This window comes from Bison bison, unplaced genomic scaffold (genome assembly GCF_000754665.1).
Source record: "Bison bison bison isolate TAMUID 2011002044 unplaced genomic scaffold, Bison_UMD1.0 scf7180017862979, whole genome shotgun sequence".
NCBI lineage: Eukaryota > Metazoa > Chordata > Mammalia > Artiodactyla > Bovidae > Bison > Bison bison.
Window position 1 is genome coordinate 443,030 of NW_011493551.1, and position 6,000 is coordinate 449,029.

Consider the following 6,000-nt stretch of genomic DNA (forward strand, 5'->3'; position numbering starts at 1 on the left):
GCACATGCTTCGGAACAAATAGATGAACCATCTCTTCGTTTCCTAAATGCCAACTGTGAGCCAGACCCTTCTGTACATCAGTTCTACTCTTAAGAACCCCTTATAAGGTTTCCATACCCATTTTGCAAATGAAGAAACTGAGCCTCAACAGACATGAAAAGACTCACTGAAAAATCTTGAAGAAGTAGGAAAGATCCTGGCGCTGGCCCCCAAGCCTGGGTTCTTTCCAACCCATGATCCTCACCCAAAGAGGCATGACACAGTCCCTGCCAAAAGCAAGATGCCCCATGCGAAGGCTGTTCAGAGATCTGACACACCTTAAAAAGAGATGCATAATCTTCAGGGGGCATTTTTATCCAGCTGTGGTAATCAAAATACATCAATCAAGATAAGAGATGGTGCCTGCCCTCAGAAACTTTACATTCTAGTTGAGAAGGCTAACAGCCTTGAAGCCCTGATGAGGCACTAAAGACATCACGAAAGAACATTTCTGGATTGCCCTCCACTGTAGGAATATGCCAGCCAAGAGAATGCCAAGTTTCAAGACTCACCTGGGAAAGACCAGGGGACATGCTGACAAATATACCCTCTTCTGACTGTTTAAAATATCCTTGTAGTTCTTACAATATTAACTTCTCTGGAGAGGGTTCACTGGGGAGATTAGATCACACACAGTACTTGCTGGCAGCCTTCAGGAAGCAATGGCGCCCATCAACACCCCCAACACCACACACACCTGTAAAAGACTCAGAGGGACTCTAGAATAAACAACCTGGTTTTCAGCTGCTGCTCTGCCACTTAACTAGATGCTTGAGCTGACTTCTGTCAGTTAATCTTGGTAAGACTCAGTCTCCTCATCTATAAAACAGGAATAACAGCCATCAGCCTCAGAGGCTCAAAGTGTTCAACAAATTCGAGCTTCTTTCAGGAGGATGAGCATCATCCGTAGTATCTGAGGCTTAAAACCACTTTCTCCTCAGCTGGTTTCTCCGAGCAGCAGCTGATGTTCTCTTTTCAACTGCAGGTAGGTTAGACTCTTCAAGCTAATTTAAATGAAAATCTCACCCAGTTCTCCTTTCAAGACTCGGCTCATTGCATGCTCTTCCTGTCCCTCCTGAAGTTGCCTGGCCTGTCTTTTCCCAACATCACAAATCTCAACACCTCAGCTTCCCATAAGAAGCAAAGTAGTAGCTTACCTTTTCTCCAAATACTAAATTCTCATGGATAGTTATGTTACTGCCTAGATCACTTAATTTAATGACCATCTTCCATGTCTTCTGCTACTCACAAGGCTGTTTTCCTCACGAAGTCCCTAAGGCGGAGTTTCCAAGACGGGCTGGGTAGCACTTGGTACCCAGCACTGAGTGTACACAGAAAAGTATATGGAGAGAGCCCTGGGTTGGCAGTGTGCCTCAGCCACAAAACGGCCTTGAATGCAGGCAATGGCATCTTTGCTGGTCTCTACCAGGACACAGAATGCAACATAAATTCTTTGGAAGTTTCCTAATTCAAGATTAATCTGCCTGGATGGGAGGGGAGTCTGGGGCAGAATGAATACTTGTGTATGTCCACCTGAAACTATGACAACATTGTTAATCGGCTATACGCCAATGCGAAATAAAAAAATAAAATAAAATAAATTTTTAATGATTAATATGACTGAGGCATGCAGGATGAACCACAGAAGTGGGGGCACTGGAGCAGGGAGAATATGGGAGCTGACTTCTGTGAGCTGAGGTCAAGCCAAGGGAGGGGACAGTGACATCAGTGATTTTTTTTTTAAGCCAGCCCCCTCCAAAAAAAATTTCCCTCCACCATGTACACCCTCTCTACCCAGGAAAGTCACTCCCAGAGAACTTGTTTTGCTCATCTGGCTGGGCAGAAAAGCTCCATAGAGGCTTCGGTCACACCAATCACAGGTAGCAACTTCTACATTCATCTTGTCTTGCTTATCTGCAGCAATAACTGCAGAGATTTTTATTTTCTGAGCTTAGTCCTTACATCTCATTCTGCCACATTTGCCCACAGCAAATTTTCTTTTTTCTGCTCAATTGCTTTGGTGGCTGACAACATAGAATTATCAAAAAAGTAAAAGATGTCAGAAATCCTTTAGAACTCAGACCAGCTTGCTAACCAAATAGGGACATAACAGCAACCACGAAAATAAAAGATGACCGGGGTGCTTAAGAGTTCATTTTCAAACAAATGTCAAAGAGAACAGTTCTCAACACAAAATGACCTTGCCTTCAAAACTCACATAACATAATGTATAAATAAGACACTGGAAGAAAAGAACGAGGTATTCAACTACACTCATTGTAGGACTGGGGGTAGGGGAATGAGATGACACTGAGCTCCTAAGAGAATATTAAATCCCTCACAGTCAACTATCAGCAAAAAGTTCTAGGGGTTCAGGCAGTGACTTTGACATTATGAACCTCAGCTTCTGCCACATGCAAAACAGGGATTAAATAGCACTAACTTCCCTTCTCTAAGGATTAATTTCCCTCCTGTGCATTACCCACATAGCACAGTGAGAACTCAATAAATGGTCACATTGACATAATTGGTCTATTTCCCATCTGTCTCACTCTCCCAATATTCGGAGAATTGGAGGTGAGTAGAAATATGGTTTAATAAAAGGCTTTAACTAGTCACTATTTTACTGTAACAGTTTGTTTACTGGGATTCTGCTTGAAGCGGGGAGGGCAATGCCAAGAAATGAGGCTTTGTGCCTTGAACAGAAAACACAGAACTTGTGGCAGCCCCATCCAGCACCCCACTTTTTCATAAAGCTTTGCAGGTTACAGAACATCAGTGCCAGCGGTGGCCTTGGCCGCCTACAATCTTTAAAAAAGGAGCAGGGTGGGTGGGAATATAATATGATCTGTCTCTAACAAGGTTTCATGTGGCCGAGGGACTCAGAGCATCATAGAATTTCAGGGCTGGAAAGGACCACAATTTCCAAATGTTATGAGTCTTGAAGTCCAGACCAATCCATCAAGATGAGAGAATACTACAACCAGTCACACACGCTCCCTGAAACAAAGAATTTCCACCCTGCCAAGCCCTTCCAATAGGACAAGGGGGAAAGCCAAGCCAGCCATAGGTGTCACAGCTTCTATGTCCGTGGTCCCGCTTGCTCTCTAGAAGCTAAGCTCCCTGAAGCTAGGCATCTGTTACCACGTGAGTCTGTAAGAGATGAGGATACGACAATATTATTCTAAATTCCTTCTTAAAATTTCACTTTGCTCTTCCCTCTGAAAAAGCAGCAGTACAAAATTGACATCTAAAGTTTCATAACATTTATAGTAAATCCAATGTCTCAAACTAAAGTAAAAAAATCTTATATACAAGTACCAGGTTGGGAAATAATAGCTTTCTCTTCACAAAAAAAATAAATCATTAAGGCAAATCTGCCATCAAATGCCCTTTGGTGTTTCTGAACCCATTATTTCATTCAATAAAAGTTCACTAATGTGAGGCACTGAATAGTGTGGTTCTTCTATTTTAAATTTACAGTAATCTTACATGTCTGGAAATCAATCCCTCAAAATTCCAAACACAGGGCATTTTAAGAAGACTGCAGAGATGGGAGAAAGGATAAAGGCCCCATGCAGAAATCACTCCCATCCTTTAAATATGCAACAAAAGTCTTTCATAAATATGTAACTTTAGAACTCTTGGGTTGGTTTCCACAAATACCAAAGCTCCCTTTTAGAGGACTGAGACTATAATACATTGGTGAATATAATTACACTTCTGAAGGGAATCTAGTTTAAGAAGCATATAATTATAGACTCTTCTTAACTAATAATAAAAGTGCAAAGATAAATAAGTTTTCTCTTATGTAAAAATGTAAAGCCAAGCTAAATACATTAGATTATAAGGGGGAAAAAAAAAACTAAAAGATGAGCTAAAACTCTTGAAACAAAAATGAAAAATACTTGAACTCTCAGCATGGTATGAAGCATTTCTAATTCCCATCTGCTAACATCACAGCTCAAAAAACTAGCCGGCAAATTTAAACGCAGAGAAATCTGGTGTAGTGAGACCCTGGGAAGCACAAAATCCAGGACAACGAAACAAAGTTCTCTGACAAGGCTTTGCTAAATTGTCAAGTCCAAAAAGCTGAACAGGGACAGAAAATCCCAGTTACATATACGTGGAATTGAAAATACTCACACTCCTACTTCATTGTCGGGAACACCGAAATCCAAAGAGAAAGGAGGGAGGAGCAGGAGGGCTCAGGAATGTGCCCGAGACGCTGACCAGAGGAGAACTGGCTGGGAAGGTCCTTTCTTGGGAGTCTCCCAGCAATCGGCATTTACTCACTTAACACAGACAAGTAAGTGCCTGAGCCCTTCCAATGAAATGCCAGGCGGGAAACCCTTCTCTGGCCACTCAGCTCAGCTCCCTCATTAAATTCAGAGTGAAACCAGCTGCCGGGAAAGGCAAAGGGTGACCCCGCCAAGGCTCTGGAAATTCCTAGCCAAGAGTAGATTGAGTGCCTGGATCAGTGCTAGAAGGCAGATTTCAGGCCGGCTTACAGAAGATAAGGAAACCATCCTCAGAGTACTTGCTGTGCTCCTGGCTGCAAATAAAGTGTGGTTCTCTGTAGAACGTGTTGGGTCCACATGCCAGTCAGCTCAGCCTCACTGTCATCAGGGAAGAAGAACAGATGGAGGAAGAGGGGCAGGGAGAACCCAAAGATGAATAAAATGAGGCAGATGAACAGACCAGCCCAGGCAATATTTCAAGAGGGGAAAAAAAGATCAATTCTCTACAAGAATTATTTACATTATATAGACAGAAATACACACAGAATTCTTCACTAAATAGAAGGGCTTGTTTACTATTTGTTTTTGTGGGTTTTTTGATCCTTGCAGCCCCCCCGTTTTTTGATACTCTAAGATCAGACGTTGGATGTTTAGTCACTAAGTCATGTCCAACTCTTTGCAACCCCATGGACTATATAGCCCACCAGGCTTCTTCTCTAGGCAAGAATACCAGAGTGGGTTGCCATTTCCTTCTCCAGGGAGCTTCCCTGACCCAGGGATTGAACCCGAGTCTCCTGCATTGCAGGTAGATTCTTTGCCACTGACTTTTTAAAATTTATTTAACTGGAGGATAATTATTTTACAATACTGTGATGGCCTCTGCCATAATCAACATGAATAGGCCATAGGCATACATGTGTCCCCTCCCTCTTGAACCCCCTACCCCTCCTCGCTTCCCCACCACATCCCTCCAGGCTGTCACAGAGCACTGGCTTTAGGTTCCCTGTGTCATACATCAAACTCCCACTGGCTATCTGTTTTACATATGATAATGTGTATGTTTCAGTGCTGTTCTCTCAAATCATCCCACCCTCTCCTTTTCCCACTGCTTCCAAAAGTCTGACTTTCTTTTTAATTGAAGGATAGTTGATTTACAATATTGTGTTAGTTTCAGGTGAATAGCAAAGTGATTCAGTAATATATATTTATATATATATATATATCTTTTTCAGATTATTTTCAATTATAGGTTATTACAAGATATCTGTCAACAAAGACCCATCTAGTCAAGGCTATGGTTTTTCCAGTAGTCATGTATGGATGTGAGAGTTGGACTACAAAGAAAGCTGAGCGCCGAAGAATTGATGTTTTTGAACTGTGGTGTTGGAGAAGACTCTTGAGAGTCCCTTGGACTGCAAGGAGATCCAACCAGTCCATTCTAAATGAGCTCAGTCCTGGGTGTTCATTGGAAGGACTGATGCTGAAGCCGAAACTCCAATACTTTGGCTACCTGATGCAAAGAGCTGACTCATTTGAAAAGACCCTGATGCTGGGAGGGATTGGGGGCAGGAGGAGAAGGGGACGACAGAGGATGAGATGGTTGGATGGCATCACCGACTCAACAGACATGAGTTTGAGTGAACTCCGGGAGTTGGTGATGGACAGGGAGGCCTGGCGTGCTGTGGTTCATGGGGTCGCAAAGAGTCGGACAAGACTGAAC

At 42.8% G+C, this 6,000-nt stretch overlaps 1 protein-coding gene across 24 annotated transcripts in view; it reads right to left on the bottom strand.

The window, feature by feature from the left end:
• The window catches only part of SORBS1 (sorbin and SH3 domain containing 1), a 236,387-nt gene that overhangs the window by 134,820 nt on the left and 95,567 nt on the right, over positions 1-6,000 (bottom strand). Inside the window, exon 1 of one of the 24 annotated variants that reach the window (XM_010832969.1) lies at positions 4,186-4,971. The exons of the other annotated variants lie outside the window; for them this stretch is intronic. The gene's annotated coding sequence lies outside the window, so the exon portion shown is untranslated. Of the gene's footprint in view, positions 1-4,185; positions 4,972-6,000 lie in introns of those variants that run through there. 24 annotated transcript variants of the gene reach the window in all.